The sequence below is a fragment of the Engystomops pustulosus genome, chromosome 8, assembly GCF_040894005.1.
Source record: "Engystomops pustulosus chromosome 8, aEngPut4.maternal, whole genome shotgun sequence".
Lineage (NCBI taxonomy): Eukaryota > Metazoa > Chordata > Amphibia > Anura > Leptodactylidae > Engystomops > Engystomops pustulosus.
This window is the reverse complement of record NC_092418.1, coordinates 69604091-69623584: the sequence shown is the minus strand read 5'-3', so window position 1 is coordinate 69623584 and position 19494 is coordinate 69604091. Positions and strand designations below refer to the sequence as shown.

The 19494-nt window shown below is 38.8% G+C and overlaps 1 protein-coding gene across 6 annotated transcripts in view; it reads left to right on the top strand.

Moving 5' to 3' along the window:
• The window catches only part of PARD3B (par-3 family cell polarity regulator beta), an 862331-nt gene that overhangs the window by 523597 nt on the left and 319240 nt on the right, over window positions 1-19494 (top strand). The gene's annotated exons all lie outside the window — the stretch shown is intronic.

Genomic DNA, 19494 nt, shown 5'->3' with positions numbered 1-19494 from the left:
TACTGAAACTGTCGATGTGTACCTCATACCCCCTATCAGGTAACTGTATCTTGCTGGGGGGGTTTTAATAGTTGTTAGTACTACAGCATCTTCTTGTATGAGGATTTTTTTACATCCCTTAGGGAATTGTTGAGAGCTTTGTGACTTGTAGCACTTATGTTCAGCATTCTCTTTAAATGTACCAACTTGATCTCTACAGTGCATACTGTGTGTTCCAATGCCTTATTTACTTGTTCTATTTATAACATTTACTAAAAAAATGGTAGTATACACAATCTAGAATAGCCCTTTAAAAGATTCACAGCAATAACAGATTTTAGACTGATTCCTGTGCATGGACCCTGCAAAAGGACCCAAAAAAGAGCAACCAAGATTATTAGGGGAATGGGGGGACTATAATACAATGACATTACAAAATTTGGGATTATTCAGTTTAAAAAAAAGAAATGGCTGATGGGAGACTTCATTACAATGTACAAATACCTGAACGGACAGTACAAGGATCTTTCCGAAGATCTTTTTATACCTAGGCCTGTGACCAGGACAAGGGGGCATCCTCTACGCCTAGAGGAGAGACGATTCTACCATCACCATAGACAGGGATTCTTTACTGGAAGAGCAGTGAGACTGTGGAACTCTCTGCCGCAGGAGGTTGTTATGGCGGACTCTATGTACATGTTCAAGAGAGGCCTGGATGCCTTTCTGGAGAGCAAAAATATCACAGGTTATGGGGATAAAACATTTGTTTAATTCTTAAAGGTTGAAGGACTTGTGTCTTGTCCTAGCCTATTATACTATTAAAAAATGATGTTATCCTTTCTTTTGCTCAAAAAAGAGAAGAATCATATCTAATGAAGGATATCTTCTCATTTTAAGTATCCTTGTTATGTCATTTCTTTGTGTTTTATTCAGGTTTAAAAAGTTTAGAATTGTCCATACACTTTAATGTGCAGTATAAAATAAGTTAAGTAAAAAAAATTCTTAAACCTGCCATCAGCTGCTATCTTAAATATAAGGTCCACTCTTCCCATTGATAAAGGTGGGTGCCTCCCTAACTCCCAAATAGAGTCATTTGTCTATATTACATACTCAAACAATATAATTGGTGGTCAATCATAAAGGCTCTTCTCCTCCCAGTATATTGGCTCTTTTTACGGGGTGATTATTCAGTACTGTAAAATTCTGTCCTAATTGGTACCAGTTCTTATATCATTGTGAATTTATAGTAGTTAGGACAGAGGGGTGCACACAAGTCATATATGGGGATGTACAAAAACCGCTTGTGATTTTTGGCTTACATATCACAATCACGGGGAAGCTCTATCCATTTATTGCTTCCTAGCACCTTTATTCAAAGTTAGTTTGCAAAAAATGACAGATGGAGTAAAACTTAAATAAAGATGACATCAGATGAATGGTGAGGCCACCTCCAAGCTGAAGGTTTTTGTTTTTTATTGTTGTTGCAATCTGATTCTGCATTCCAGTCAAACATAAAACAATAACAGGTTTGGAGTAAGATCTAGTTACTTGGGATTTCACCTAGAGAAAGGTTATGGAAACAGAATTTTGAAGTTCTACAATGTAATTAAGTAAGACTTTGTAAAACAGAGTTCCATCCAAGTACATTTACTTCACTATTTTAAGCATTAAAGGCTTTGAAAACTTTCTGGGGCATCTCTTTTCCTAAAATGTGTATGTTTGTAGCTTAATATAATGTTTGTAACTAGGTTTTCAACTACTTGTATTCTCATACTTAACATATTTTCAATGTGAAATTTAGCAGCCAAACTTAAAGGAAACCTACCATTTAGAATGGTCGGTGTAAGCTGTAAACACCGAGCACCAGCTCAGGGTGAGCTGGTGCCGGTGCTTAGTTTCGGTATCGCGGTTTTAACACTTTTTAAACTTTATAGCAGAAACTGCTTCGGCGCTGCGTGCGCACGATCGTGCGCGCGCATACATAGGAAGTGCCGCAGGCATTGCGCGCGCATGGTCGCGCGCAGCGCCGAAGCAGCTTCTGCTATAAAGTTTAAAAAGTGTTAAAACCGCGATACTGTGGTTTTAACACTAACGAAACTAAGCACCGGCACCAGCTCACCCTGAGCTGGTGCTCGGTGTTTACAGCTTAAACCTACCATTTGAAATGGTAGGTTTCCTTTAAGTCAGCCTTTTCTTTGCTTTTCTGACCAACCCTTTTAAGCTTATTATTAAGCTTATTATCTTCAAATTATGTTGAATTAACATGATGTAGAGGAGCTGAATGGGATTGAGCTGACTCGATTGTATGAGTACACTAAAAATATAAATGTACATAAAGTTCCACTTATCCACTAGTTCTACTAAATTGATAATTATTCTTCTACCACATGTGACCATTTTTTGAGGGAGTGTCCCAACTGATTTATTTGCATCTACCTACATTATTATCTTTCCCTATAACATATACAAGATTCAGGAGGAGCAGAAACCCTTCTCTACTACCCGCCGTTGGCATTAATAGGTGAGCGCTTTACTTCGACTTTTATCCCTTTACCATGCGCCATTACACAACGGAGTGCCTTGTGGTTTTTTTTGTTTGTTTTTTTTTTTAAATCGCATTATTTGTATGAGAAAACCTCAGACAAACACAGAAGACAAACTGTAAACCTCAATTAATAAAAAACACATTGAAAGTTGATATAGCCTTTAAGTTATCAACATGAGAGCTTTCCAGAAAGTTTTCTGATATTTTTACACTTTTTTAGGAATCACCCACATAAAGCCCGTTTTACTCTTACAAAATGTAGTTTAAGTCGCCACAGAATGACTTGACTAATATGTTATATGTTCAGGTTGTAGTCCCTTTATATAGAATTGGCAACAGTTTTTACCGTTACAATTATTATACATTCATTGTATGAATGATATTTTTATCACAAGTTATAGTATGTTTTCACATAAAGACATAAACATCATCCATCATTTGCAGTCCAAGTAGTTTTCTCACTGATCTATTGTTAAGTTCAGTCTTCATTTATCATTGGGATCAAAATTGTCCCTACAAAATGTGTTGGTGATTAGATCTCAGCCTCTTGAGAAGACGAGTAGCCGTTTTCTTCAAATAAATCACTTTGCCACTTACATTATTAAAGCATTTATGGGTCCATCTATGTTCTGAAGTGAATTTGTGAACTTCTGTTTACTGTCAAAATATAGAATCTATCTCTCAAAATATTTAAGGAAATTGTTTAAGGCTAGGGACACACATAACCTAATCAGTACCGGTTAGCCACAAAGGAATCAGGGGCTCATAGCAATTTACAGTGATATCTTAATTATTTCAGCTAGGCTTTTAATATCTGCAACATGTACATTTTTGCTGTGGATTCGAAGTGCAATGCTAAGCTTGAACTTACCTCTGCCAACAGGCTGTTTTTTGCTGGCGCCAATTTTGCAGCGGAATGTCTGTTATAGACATACTGCAGTAATTCATTTATTCTTTACCCCAGATGCAGTAGTGATTCATTTTTCAGTCTGGGTTTACACCACCTCATTGTTGACATATTACTGTAACCATCTCTGGGCATAGTACCAGCATCACTAAAGTTGTCATCACAACAGCAGCCACTATTTTACTGTGGCTTTACTACTGTTAACAAACACTGTTGTATTGACAATTGGTGAAAAATAAGTTATAAAGGTTAGTATGGTTAGTAAAGGTTAGACTGCACAATGATCTTGTATACCTGTTGTGATTGTGGTACAGGTACATGGTCACCCGTGTTAATGTTCAAACAAGTTTTCCAGCTGTTTTGCAGGCAGGGTGCGGTACCATTTTCTGATGGGGGGCCTCAGGGCACTCAAGACAACAAGTTGTTTCAGGTTTGGTGGTTGCTGGATGGAAAGGAGAGAAGGGACTGGGAATATTTATTTTAGTTGCATGTCTTTACAAAGAACAGGTTGGAGTTCCCTGGCAATACGACATAGGATTTTTAGTTGTGGGCTGTAGGTGACTCTTAGGGGCATTTGGGCCTCCTGGTGGGTCTCCTAATATGCAAGTTACCTGTCTATGTTAATGGATGCTGCTTTGCAAATCCACAGAATATGACAAAAATGTGAAATCGAATACAGCCACCTTTTACTCGTAATCTAAAAGAAAAGTGTAACCTCCATGAATTGGCAAATATACATAAAAAACACTCCTTCTCCCAAAATAAGTCAACTGCTAGGCAGGGGCTTGGCTTGTGAAGATGCAGAAGGTGTACTCTTAGCTGGGCCTGGGTGCCTTAAGATGTCTATTCCCCACATGGTAGCTATAACTACAGATTTTATTTATTGTGGCTGGTAGCATCACCTTAAGCCTCTGGTCTCTTTGTTGGTGCCTTCACCTATTTCTCATTGATGGTATATGGGTAGACCATAAACATATATGATGGGAAAAACCTTTCAGTATTTTCTACAGCTTTAGGTCATATTTACATATCTGTATTGTACATCTGTTATTTTGCTTAATGCTTTTACACACTGTATTAAAAAAAAAGTGTCAGTCCCCAGTAATCTTTTCAGCCAGGAATATGCTATGTATTAGCACATTGGAAAAAGCTTGTACAGAGTTACACTTCTTTGGAGGACTTCCAGATATCTGGCTTACATTTAGATATGTCCTTATAACACTCAAATCACACAGCTGTACAAATCTAAAAAGAGATGGATCATCGTTTTTGTCTCCCCGCTCCTTCCTCTAAAATGATTAAGAGGAGGAAATGGATACCACTGTCCAGGAACCGAAAACGAATAATAAAGTCCTGAAGGGCAAATAACATTTGTGTAGTTTGTTTGGGTCCCACTTTAGAGGATAATTCAAATGGGAACTCCCTTCCTCAACTGAAAATGAAAGTAATTCTCCATCATCTTATAAATTATTAATTTATACTATGTATTACTTAATACTACATCTGTTATGGTGTATCACCTGTTGCCTACAGTTCTCCAAGTCAGTACTGTTGACTTAGTCTCATATACATATACTGGTACTGATGTGATTCCATTAATACATGAGATAAATACAGAAGACATGGCAAATAAAAAGACATGGTCCTGCTAATTTTGTGCTCTGACTTTGGAAATGTATATGCAATGTAGATTTGTGTGTCGATTTGTATTATGGGTTTGTCCCGATCATGTGACATTAGAATTTAAATTAAACATTTAAAACAAAGTAGGAAAAATATCCAGCTCACCCTGAACACCACGCCAGGTGCACAATGATCACTCCGGAGCAGGAAGAGCAAACTGTGAAGCAAAAGCAGGAGATCCTGGCACACATGAGCATAAAGATGGATGTTGACCAGATGAAAAATAAAAACTATATCTTCTTTATTAGTATGCATTAAAAGTCTCAATTGACCATGATTAAGGCATATAGCCGAAACGCGTAGGTCGTGTTAGCATGTGGAGCATCGTGTACTTTTAATGCATACTAATAAAGAAGTTTTTATTTTTCACCTGGTCTGCATCCATTTTTATGCGCAGGTGTGACGGGATCTTCTGTTTTTGCTTCTTTAGATGATATTGCCTCTGTCTACAACTGGAATTATTTAGTTATCTGTCTCAGTTGGTTTGGAATATCTTCGAGCTCAATCCTTTCATGTACTCCTAAGGTCCATGAATGATCATCTATCATTGATTATCCTCCTCATACAGCTTTTGTTAGCCTCCAGGATTTCCTGACCTTTATAATGTTGGTGTTTATGTAAAAATCCTTTTAACCTCGTTACTTTCTACTTGGTCAGTATAAGTTTCACATTGCTGCATTTTATGACATCCTGAATAGTGACTGCATGGTTCACTGTTAGGTCTTCACTTCCTCTTCCAAAGTACAAACCTGTGTTACACATGGCACCTGATTGTCCATGCGTGGGAGTTAGCAGGAAGAGTCACCCTTACAATTGTTAAAGGTTGAAAAGTGACAGTGGCCGATATGACAGCAGGAAATAATAAGAGGAAAATACTTGGTTAGCAAATCCAATATAAGCAGTCAATGTGTGCTCTTTGCAACCCGCATATTTACTCAACAGAAAATGGGACATTAATAGCTGAAATTCGTTGAGGAGTAGACTTGAAAGATTTTGTTCATGTCAGGCTAAGTTTACATCATCTTTTAAGTCTCTGTTCCTTACCTCATTAAAAAAAGGTAACAAACGAAGGTTTAACATAGGAGATAAAAATGTCAATAACATCAATGTAAATGTGATGTCATCAATTGTGTTCAGTTAGGCACATGCAGTTTTTTTTCATAGAGAGAAAAACTACTGCAGCCACCGTCTTTTTTTTCACCCATCGCAAAACGCATTCATATTGGATACCTGCCTAAATGGAAGATAACAGATGATAAAAAAATTTACATTGATATAAAATATATATATTGATATAAAATTTACATTGATGTCAATGGGATTATTAATTGATAAGTTAAACCTCCATTAACCCCTTACCGATATGTAGCATTACGTCACATGCCGGGTGTGGGTGCATGAAGGGCTCACGGCTGAGCCCTCTTCATAGCCGGTAAGTCTTTGCTGCATATTGCCGGCGGCTTCAAAAAGATGACGGCGCACGGGTGCCGCCATCTTTCTGAGGATCGTCGCTCCCCGTCAAAATATGATAACACTTTTTCACTGCATTTAACCCCGTAACGGAAAATTGCGCCCAAAGTCGGAAATGGCACTTTTTTGCCATATTAAAAAAAATAAAAAATTCTATAAAAAGTGATCAAAAGGTCGCACAATCCTAAAAATGATAACATTGTAAACGTCATCAAATCAAAATCAGCAAAAGACGACACCACCCACAGCTCCGTACGCCAAAGTATAAAAAAGTTATTAGCGCCAGAAGATGGCAAAATCCCCCAAAAAAAGTTTGTACAGGAGGTTTTAATGTATTGTTAATGTATTTAATGTATGGTTTTTTAAATGTATGAAAACATTATAAAACCTTTACAAATTTGGTATCCATGTAATCGTACCGACCCAAAGAATAAAGTAGACATGTAATTTGGGGCTTACAATGAAATCCATAAAATCAAAGCCCACAAGAATACGGCACAAATGCGTTTTTTTTTTATCAACTTCACTGCATTTGGAATTTTTTTCCCGCTTCCCAGTACACGGCATGGAATAAGGGCTGCGGCGTTAAGGGGTTAAACCTTTGTTGTTTACTTTTTAACAAAGGTAAGATCTGCCATCTGTGGCTTTATTTTGCACAGAGCCTGATTGGCTCTGTTCATAAAATGCAGCAATCTTATATTGCTAAATGGGAAGCGAACTTTGGCGGATATGGGATAAAATAAATAAAACATTTGAAGTAATACTAATTAATAATAGTAAAGTAACAGTGAAGTAATAATAATTACGTCAAGCTTCTGGCACCCACTCCTGAACGGATCCGACGCCAGAAGCTGCGGGTGTTGGCTTTATATTATAGACAACACCCATCTCTAATGGGAAATGCCCCTTACACACCGCGGTGAAGCGTGACCGTGACATGTAAGGGGTTAACACCCGCGATTGGAGGACTCTCTAATCGCGGGTGTTAACCCCTTACATGTCACGGTCGCGCTTTCCGGGGGGAGGGCGGCCAGCTGAGGATCTTCTTCATGCGCGGAATGCTCAGTGTCTTACATAACACAGTGTAATACATCTGTATTACACTGTGTTATATGAATAAAGGCTTGAACAAGCGATAAGAGCATCGCTTGTTCAAGCCAACCTGTTAGAAAGTAAAAAATAAGTTAAAAACACCTAATAAAGTTTTTCTAATAAGAAGAATGAATTAATGTAAAAGTCCCCTAAACACAAACATTCTCTATACACGTCTGATAAAGTAAAAAAATTATAGATAATATAGTATTTTTAGTGTACCGTGTACGACCCCTAAAAATACAACAAGTAAGGAAACCAAAATTGTTGATTTTCTTTTCCTCCGTACACTCAAGAGTTAATAAAATCTCATCAATAAGCTACAGACTCATTAAAATGAAGTATTTGTAAAGTGCATCTCATGTCACAAAAAATAAGCCCTTATATGTCCAAATTACCAAAAAAATAAAGATTGTATAGCCAATAAAAATTGACAATGCATAATCTGCTCTGAATGGCGCAGCTCCCCCCTCAATGCCCTGGCGTGTTCCCATACAGCAGGTTACCACCACAAATGGGGGATTGTTATACTCGGGAGAGATTGGGTATCAAACTTTGTGGAGTGTTTTGGTATTTTATCCACTGAGAATGTGTACATTTTATGAAAAACACATTTAGCAAAAAAAAAAAAAAAAATTTCAAAATTGCATCCTCAGAAATATGATTTTGCGTTTTTTATGAAAATGTGAAAAATCACACCTAACGTTAAAAGCCCCATAACAACCTACGAAAATGAGGGTATGCATAAGAAACCATGTCCACATAAAGTAGACATTCGATAAATGTTAGTTATTAAGTTGTTTTGCTGTTATGACTATGTGTGGATAAAGTAGAACATTTTGAATTACAAATTTTTCCAAATTTTCACCAAATATCTGATATTCTCATAAATAAACGCAACACAAACCACCAAAATTTTGCAATTAACATGAAGTACAGAGTGTCTCGAGAAAACAATTTCAAAATCACTTGGATATGTTAAAGGGAACCCGTCACCACTATTTTCACAAATACAGGTAGTGACAGGTTCCTATAGAGCTCTAATCACTATTTGACACCCTTCTTGTAGCTAAAAATTATGCCCCTGAGATTCCCATATATTCAACTTTATAGTTTTATCTGGTAACTAAGCATGGCTACATGGAGTCCAGGTGGGCGTGGCCTCTTCGGGCTGAATCCAGCAGCTCCTCCCCATCCCTATCTCTGTATGCTGCTATAATGTCATGTGACCAGGGTGACATCATTGCAGGTCCTATAGCTTTTGTAGCATTAGGAACTGTACACTAAGCATATATGTCATGAAATCACAGCATATTTTATCACATGAAATCACAGCAGCCTGCATGGAGAGGAGTAGAAGTCCATGGAGACTGCTGTGATTGTTTTATGTGGTCAGATATGTACATGGGGTATAGTTTTCATATTAAGTAGCTCAAGGACCTTTGATGATGTCACCCTGGTCACATGACATTAGGCCACGCCCCCCGTAGACTCGCTCCAAAGCTGCATAGATACCAGGCAAGATTATAACTCTGATTTTATGGGGAGTTGAGGGGAACAATTTTTAGCTAAAAGCAGGTTGTCAGATAGTTACTAGAGCTCTATAGGAACCTGCCACTACCTATATTTGTGAAAATAGTGGTGACGGGTTCCCTTTAAAGCATTCCAAAGTTATAACCACTTATAGTGACACAGGGCAGATTTGAAAAAATGGGCCATGTCAGGAAGGTGAAAAGTGGCTTCAGTGTTAAGGGGTTAAAGGCTGCGCTGTGACTAGCTCTTGGCAATTGGGTAGTTATATTTAGATTGTGCTCACTCCTCCCACAGTGCAGCCTTTCTCCGCTCCCTCTTGGAACTACTACTACTTGGGGCACCCATGCCGAATCCCCCCCCCCCCCACTTCTTTTTCTTTTTATTTATTCTTAACACGGTTGTTTTATATCCGGACTGTACTTTTGATTGTCGTTAGGGCTTAACTGCCCTATAAGGGCATTGCTGTTCCCTTGCAAATTTTTTTTTTCTGTTATTGTAATATTGTCCTGCAACATAACTGTTGTACTGCTGTGTGCTCACTTGCATTTATCGTTTTTATCCTATTTTATATACAAATATCTGTAAAGTATGCTGGTGGAAAGCATGTCAATTTATGGAGGGTTTTCACAGTGGATTTGATTTGCACCTAATGGGTGAAAACCAACATCACTTTAGAGGGCTGTTACTTGGATCTCCACTCTTCTGTGTTACATTTTTGTACTATCTGTTATTCCATAGCATTGTTTTGCTGCCTGTGGCATTATACTTTGTTACCATTCTCTATACTTTTCTATCATGGAACTACATTTAAAAAAGCGTTCTATATGAACACATATGGACACAGTGATAAATCTGGCATAGCAGAAAACTGTCTAGTCTAACTCTGGTGCATCTTATTCAGAAATCTCCTCCTACTTGTCTGTCTATGCATCACCATTACAAAAGCTTATTGTCTACCGCAGCCCTTCAATGATAAAGCTCACAGAATTATTCTTAGTCTTTTAGAAAGCTAATTATTTTTTGTGTTTGTTTTGGATGATTTCCTTAAAATGTCCCTGCCGATACCAAAGTCTAATCTCTAGCCGTGTGCTGGATTATTGGTGTTAGAGTGAAATGTCACTAAGTGAAGCCTTTTATTGACACAGTAGTGACTATAACAAATAGCACATGACTGGAGGGTACATGTGCAAAGGGCTCGCTGCAGAGAGATCTAACCTTCATTAGAGAAGAATGAGCTTTTATGATTCCTCCTCTCCTTCCCCCTCCTCACGTCCTGTATTAAAATGTCACCACTGTAATCACACAATATGTTTAGCCACATCTGATGTTTTCCTCACCTCAGATTGATGGAATGGCTTTAGTAGCAGAGCAGCCTGAGCTGTAATTGTAACATGTGCTTAGCAGTGATTTCCGCAAATCTTTAGAGATTTTCACTTTTTGGATTGAATATGTATATCCTACGGAGACTAGAAGTGTAGATTTGGAAATGTTTCAGAAATAGATTTTTGGAAAGGTAAGTGATTCATTTCTCTGTGACTTATTTCTTTAGATGCAGTTGTTAACATGGCCCTGGTCACAGCGTTTCCTTACAATAATATTTGTCCAGTGTTTGGTCTGTCAGGCGTTTGACTGGTGCAGACAGCTACACTGCGTAGCAAATAACAGACATGACTGTTCACCCGGCTGGAACGCGCAGTGGAGAAAGTTATGGATGTTGAGAAGTTTAAATAATACTTAGTTCTAATCCAGTCACATTTAAAGAGAACCTACCCTATATACATGTATTTATTGGCTTGGTCTTTTCTCCTGCTTCCTAATAAAGTGAACCCCTTGGTAATTTCATGGTTATTTATTAGGTATGGTAATGGAATTTATAGCAGGGCTTTATAGTTGTTAAGTTGCATCATGGGGGTACTCCCTCAAGCTACTCTTTTAGGCCCCATACACACTACCATATGGGGGACGTATGTACTGCCACAAGCTTGCAGCCATACATATGCCCCCCATAGACGGCAATGGCATCACGGGCATGTCCTAACATTCCCTGTGCGCCGTGCATTGCTATGGAGAGGGGAGGGGTCACCATGTGTGTGCATGCGGCCTACAGTGATACAAACTTCTATTGTTGGTTGCATGAATTTTACAAGATTAAGTCGGTGACATATGCCCTCTTATCTTTCTCACGTGGGCCTTTAACTATACCTTTTAAAACAATATGATGTAAAGTAATCATATCCTTTCCATCTGACCAGTTACCACTTTGACCCCCCACACACGCATGATCACATAATGCCACTATTCTACCTTCCTCTTTCTATTCCCATTTTTCCTTTTTCTCATTTTTGTACTGGAACATTAATAATATGTTTCTATTGCAAAATTGTGATCTAGTTTCTATTCTGAGTACTGCTACTGAAAATATTTGCTGCTGGTGGAGTTAAAGGGAGTCTACCAGCAGTTTTGACCATACAAGCTCCAGTCAGTATTAGATGTGAAACTATAGCTTTGTTCGTGTTGTAGTAGCACCAGGACTGTGAAAAAAACATTTGTATTTCAGGATTGCAGCTGGTTTTGAACCACTATGGTGGACTCCTGTGATATCTCTTCAATGTACTGCTGCACATCCCCTCCCCATGAGCAACTGTTGTAGGATTCAAACAGAAGCTGCTACACTGGGGACTCATAGCTAATGGGTGGAGCTATGCTATATTCAGTGAACACAGTGAACTACTGTATGAACAACACCCAAATCTATGGCTACACATCTCCTGGACTGCTACTTATAGGGGTTGGCCTGAGGGGCTGTGAACTAAAATTAAAACTTACCTTCTCGGGGACTCCCAATGTCCCGTTTACAAAGGCAATTACGCCTATTTTATAACACTATAACAGCCCCTTTAACACTGCCTGTAACTTTATATGGTCCAAACTGCTAGTAGACTCCCTTTAACACCCAAATGCTCTGCGTCTGATGTATCGGACACTGAGCGGTTTGACTTGGTGCTCAGCGTCCTATATATCGGACGCAGAGCTGAGGCCTGCTCAGCTCCGATCTCGAGCTGAGCAGGCATCGGAATACACTGGGTGTCAGCTGTAACTAATAGCTGATACTCCAGTGTAACATCTGCAGTCGGAGTGTGTAAAGTGAACCTGTCATCTGCAATATGGGCCTATTAAACAACTTCCAGAAATCCAGAAAATCAACAATGAAATGAGATGTAAATTGGTTATATAAAGTCAAGGAGGTGGAGATTTTAGGACTGAAGTGGAGTTCTGAACACCTCCTCCTCTGTGATTGACACCATTCATCGGACTTCAGAAGATCTGATTAGTGATGTCTCTGAATGCAGGACCATCAATTACAGTGATGGGGGCTTTCTGTGGAAGAGAGAGCTTGACTTCAGTGTTAAAATCTCTACCTACTTAACTTTATAAAACAGATTTAGATTTCACTTCAAAATCTATTTTCTGGGTGATGCCTGCAGCATTTAACTTGCCTGACAGGGGTCTCTCCCCCACTTGCCGTCTTGGGGGGTGCCGATCGCTGTCATGGCAGCCCTGAGGTTCGATCACAGCTAATACGTCAGTATGGCAGGGTATTATCATGAACAAGCAATCAGATGACTGTTTATTCATGTCCCATGGTGGAACTAATAAAAAAGTAAAAAAATATTCTTGAATAAAAAAAAATTAATTAATAAATGCATTAAAATGCACATTAGCCTCATAAATATATAAAGAGACATATAACGTAAAAAAAGTCTAAATCATAATACAAACCACACTTATATAGCATCACCGCGTCCATAACGACCCCAATTAAAAAAGATCATTATTGAACCCACTTATCATAATGACCCATAGAATAAAGATAACATGATTATTAGGCTATACGGTGAACATCAAAAATAAATAAATACATTTTAAAAATCCAGTACAGAATGCTTTTCTACTCCTGCCCTCAATTTTTTAACAACCAACCCCAAAATTGTAACACTGGAAAAAGCATTCACATGCGTTAATTACTATGAAGATCTAAAGGGGTCAACAGTCTTCCTAAAAGCAGTTTCTGATAGTTTGAGGGGTTCAAATTTGAAAATGAGTTGATGTATAGGGGTATTTTAATGTTATATATTTAAAATTTCATTAAAAACAGTAATTATCCCATAAATAGTCAATTCTGAAAATACGGAAAAACGATACTTGATGTGATAAAGCAATCATGGGAAATGATATACAGTAACTCATTTAGGTGGTAAATCTATCTTCCTGAAAACGCAATGATTTTGAATTTTGAAAATGGCAATTTTTTCAAAAAGTTCATCACGTTTTTTTTTTTTAAATAAATAAACACAAAACTTATCAGCCAAAATTTAACAGTAAAATTAAGTACAACATGTGACAAAAAAACTCTCAAAATTGCTTTGAAAAGTAACAGTATTCAAAAGTTACAACCATATAAAGTGACGCAGGTCAGAATACAAAAAATGGGGCTGAGCCTACAAAGTGGCTACATCATTAAGGCGTTAATCCGCAAGCAGAAAATAATTCACTGTAACACTACCACTGCTGTTACACCGCTGATTAATACTTCTACATGGGTTAGGAAGCATATAGCTGTATGGATTCCTTTATTTGGGTCTAGTTGGCAATGGAGGATGGGAAATCTAGTTTATCAAAACCCCAGTGTCATGTTTTTCTTATAATAATGTCATATGATAAAGTTATTATCATCCTTCATTTACATTTCCTATTGGCGTTTTCACCTTTTCTGTCATTTCTATAGTACAGCTGTATGACAACTGCTGACACAGTAGGCTATTACAGCAAATTCTCAATACAAGAAATAAAATCATCAGAAATCTTGCCATGTTGTCACAAGTGATAATAATAAAGGATCTCACTCCCACAAATCATTTCTGCTGCCAGCACTGACCTGAATCCATATTCCTCATCTGTTCTTCAGATTCTACAGTTTATACAGATCTAGTTAGTGTTCTGTAATCATCGTGTCTGGGATCATTTGTTATTCTTTATTGCAATGATTTTTGCCATTCCAAAATTAACCCATGCCTTGTCCATAAGCCATTTTTTATCTTTGTGTAAATATTACACTTTGTACCCCTTGCTGTACTGAAATCATGCCGAGGCTGATAATATATTTGGGGTCACTTACTGTGAGTGAGGATTGTTGTCATTTATTTTATCTGCTGGAGTTCTTTTGTGTGGAAAAATTAATAACCCCCCCCCCCCATCATCAAACAATGCATAATACTGCAATGTGAGGTACTATATACTGATATGTGGATGTAATCATTACAGAGGATTTACGTGTGAAGTAATAGATGTAGAATGTAGTGGTATTCCAGGATCCAAATATCAGTAGCCTACTGTTAATGTAGCATCAATATTAAAGCTGTGGCAGTCCGAGTCTCTGAATGTTGAAGGGGCTGGGGTGCCTGGTCTCTTCATTTTTTATATCAGTCCATCTTATTGCATTTTTTGTAGCACTGAGTATTTTGGTAGTGACTTATTCAAATGATATAGGGGGACATGGTGGCTTAGTGGTCAACATTACAGCCTTGCTGTGCTGGGAACCTGAGCTCAAGTCCCAGGGTCAACATCTGCAAAGAGTTTGTGCGTTCTCTCTGTGTTTGCGTGGGTTTCCCCCGGGTCCTCCGGTTTTCTCCAGTTTCCTCCAACACTTCAAAACATACTGGTAGGTTGATTAGATCGTAAGCCCCCATGGTGACAGGGACTGATTTGGCAAGCTCTGTGCAGCGCTGCATAATCTGTGTGCGCTATATAAATAAAGGAATTATTATTATCTAATGAAGCAACTAGGCGCTGGAGTGTTGTGAGTCCAACCCCAACAATCTGATATCTTGATATACCAGAGCCCATCTAGTGTACAACTTATACCCTAGTTAGCTGCAGTTTTGTCCCGCTCACGTTCCTACATGGATGGCCATTCATTGTAACTAAATCCAGTGCCATACCACTGCAAACCACATACCACTTCTGCACCGGCAATGTGTGCCTAGTGCTGGTGCTGTTTTTTTTTATTATTATAAATAAAACATGACATCTGGTAGTGGAATCAATGCGCATAAAAAGGAACCTTTTTTATTCTGCTGCAGTAATGTTACCATACGGGACATCAAAGCACCGCTTGACTGTAAATGGCTATGCTTTAATTATACCTCTATCTTGGTCTATTATCCATGTATGACTGTTTAGATGGAAATAATGGAAACTTTTGGGGTAAGATTTTTTGCTGTATTACATAATCAGTTATTACATTTGTATTTTTATGATATTATGCAGTAGAATCAATCTCCAGCTTTTTTGTTTTAATGGGCAACTTTATTACTGCAGAGCTGCAACTAAAGCACATTTTTATCAGAATGTCTTTACCATAAAAAATGTAATTACTTTTAGGCAGATCTGAGTTACGTAGAGCCATATCACTTGCAGACCGCAGATCTGCATGTATACCTGCCTTTTTATGTCCTTTCGCAGAATTTGTAAAGTTTGGGATATTAAATACATACTAGTAATTATGCTGTGTATGGGAGAGGTGACATATGACAGTAACACATCTGCTTCAGGCTCGGTATCATGCTGTTTTTATCACAAATAATATAAGAAATTTGTTGTTGTTAAAGATGTTTTCCTCTGAAGGAGAAAATCTCTTTTTGAGCAATGGATATGCGATATTTAGTGGTTGTAAATATAGAGAGTTATTGAATGTTATCAGATCTAAAACTGTAACATTTATATCTTTCTGAAGAGATGACCTGTCTTACGTCCTTTTGTGAATCTTTTGATGTTTAAAAGGAATCATTAAACCTACCATCCAAAGTCTGGCTCCCAGTAATATCCATCCCTATCCTGCCTAAGGCACCATAATACAACAATGAATCATCTTGAAAACAATGGCCCAGATTTATTAAAGCCCCTGCACCAGTTTTCTGTCTGGCTTTGCGCTTTCTTTTATGTGCAAACTCCTTGAAACGTACTTAAGAGGTGTCGACGACAGATATGTGCTGCACTATGACCAACGCTACACAAATTCTGCACTGAAAGGGGTGTTTGGGTGCAGAGTGGGACCATGTGGCACATTTATCATGCAGTGTCTGACAGAATTGTGTTGCACGCCTCTTGTAAGGTGCGCTCTGTCAGAGCAGTGCAGGGGGCGCCAGATTCATAAAAAATCCTGATTCTGGTGCACCCTGCACAATTCACAGGCAAACTACACATAGTGCAGTCTGTCTTGTTTTTTTATAAATGTGGGTCAATGTGACCTGTAGGGAGCTATATGGATGATGCCACCCATCTAAAGAATCATGCTAGCCATCTCTTTTCTGGCTTCTTGGACATCCCACAGCCTGGGTACATCATCTTAACCCATCTTTAAATATCACCAAATATCATTGTCCATACATTTGATGCATGGGGTGGGTTATGACATTGGCTTTTGCATATACACTCACCGGCCACTATATTAGGTACACCTGTCCAACTGCTCGTTAACACTTAATTTCTAATCAGCCAATCACATGGCGTCAACTCAGTGCATTTAGGCATGTAGACATGGTCAAGGCAATCTCCTACAGTTCAAACCGAGCATCAGTATGGGGGAGAAAGGTGATTTGAGTGCCTTTGAACGTGGCATGGTTGTTGGTGCCAGAAGGGCTGGTCTGAGTATTTCAGAAACTGCTGATCTACTGGAATTTTCACGCACAACCATCTCTAGGGTTTACAGAGAATGGTCCGAAAAAGAAAAAACATCCAGTGAGCGGCAGTTCTGTGGGTGGAAATGCCTTGTTGATGCCAGAGGTCAGAGGAGAATGGGCAGACTGGTTCGAGCTGATAGAAAGGCAACAGTGACTCAAATCGCCACCCGTTACAACCAAGGTAGGCAGAAGAGCATCTCTGAATGCACAGTACGTCGAACTTTGAGGCAGATGGGCTACAGGAGCAGAAGACCACACCGGGTGCCACTCCTTTTAACTAAGAACAGGAAACTGAGGCTACAATTTGCACAAGCTCATCGAAATTGGACAGTAGAAGATTGGAAAAACGTTGCCTGGATGGTAGGGTCAGAATTTGGCGTCAACAACATGAAAGCATAGATCCATCCTGCCTTGTATCAACGGTTCAGGCTGGTGGTGGTGGTGTCATGGTGTGGGGAATATTTTCTTGGCACTCTTTGGGCCCCTTGGTACCAATTGCGCATCGTTGCAACGCCACAGCCTACCTGAGTATTGTTGCTGACCATGTCCATCCCTTTATGACCACAATGTACCCAACATCTGATGGCTACTTTCAGCAGGATAATGCACCATGTCATAAAGCTGGAATCATCTCAGATTGGTTTCTTGAACATGACAATGAGTTCACTGTACTCAAATGGCCTCCACAGTCACCAGATCTCAATCCAATAGAGCAGTGATGGCGAACCTTTTAGAGACCGAGTGCCCAAACTACAACAAAGACCCGCTTATTTATCGCAAAGTGCCAACACAGAAATTTAATTTGTGATTTATACTTCCTTCTCTGTCACAGTTTTCATTGATACCATCACCCTGAGGACGCCAATAAAGCAGAAAATAGTCCCAGGTAGAGCTGTCACTTTAAAATAGCTCTGTGCACAGCAAGTCCTGGGCTGTCTGGGACTGCAGGAAGATACCTGGAGTCATCTCTGGTGATGGCCTGAGTGCCCACAGAAAGGGCTCTGAGTGCCACCTCTGGCACCAGTGCCATAGGTTAGCCATCACTGCAATAGAGCATCTTTGGGATGTAGAAGGGGAGATTCGCATCATGGATGTGCAGCCGACAAATCTTCGGCAACTGTGTGATGCCATCATGTCAATATGGACCAAAATCTCTGAGGAATGCTTCCAGCACCTTGTTGAATCTATGCCATGAAGAATTGAGGCAGTTCTGAAGGCAAAAGGGGGTCCAACCCATTACAAGCATGGTGTACCTAATAAAGTGGCCGGTGAGTGTATATTGTTAGTAAAGCCAAGAAGTAAAGTAGCTAGTGGCCTCATCTTATTGACTTTCTTGCAGGTTATTGGACAAAATATAGAAAAATTACATTTTTACGATCCTGAATATCAGGTTTTTAGCAGCTTAGAGGCCTTATTCCTCCAGATTTCCTTTAATGTCTGCAAACAATAAAGTAAACAAAGCCAAAGTATATTTTGTACTGCTGTGTTATTTTAAAGGGGTTGTTGTGATCAGCAGCAGGGACCCCCACTGCATCCTTTCATGGGGGCAGTTATATCAGGGTTTGTATGTCAGAAAACTGGCCCTAAATTGTGCAATTGAGACTATTTTCCCTCCTTACACCACCTCCATGCCAAGCGTGCAGTGGGGGTGCCTGGCGGTGGAGCCTGCATCCATACAGGTGTGGTGTGGAACTTATACTCTGGCGCACCTAGTACCAGCATATGATGAGTATCCCCCGTGGTCTCTATAATACTGTATATGAATTTCACCCCCAAATTACAGACTAGCAATCTTACAATATATACGGTAAATGCTATTTATCTCTGTTGATATTTATCATGTATTTAAACAAAAAGATTATCATTCATCAGACAATGTCCATGTTGTGAGATTCACAGATGTTGAAGAAGAGGCTTCAAGAAAATCCAGCCATAGCTGCTAGTTGAAGATTGAAGACCGTTGCAAGGCAGGGAACTGCAATTATTATTCCATTACTGGGGAGAAGGCAATAAGATGTAGGAGAATGCATTTTATTGTGACCTTGCCCTTTTGAAACTGTGGTATAATATACTATCATAAAAAGGTGCAATTTCAAGGACAAATCTCCAGATCTAAAATTGTAGAGTGAGAGTGTAGATATATGTGGTTAAGTAAACACTATGCTTTTAAGTCTCGATGCACACTACATTTGGCCTACGCAGTTGTGGTTACCATTTAAAAAGATAATAAAGATGCATTTGTAGAGAGTATATGTATTTCTGAAAGAAAAACAATAAAATGCTAAGGATAAAAATGTATACAATTGTATTTAAATTAATGTGGTCATCACCTAAACCTGGAGAAACAAATGTCTAATGTTCTTGTAATGAGTGTGCCAATCTATGCAATTTAACTGTGAAAAAATCTAATCTAAATATTATATACTGGTTGAGAGACCTGCATGCAACAGGTGCTTACAAACTCCATTTACTTCAGAAAAAGGGAAAGTCCTTAGAACAATTTTATCGACCTAATTGTGTTTTCTAATCCCATTGTCAATATGATA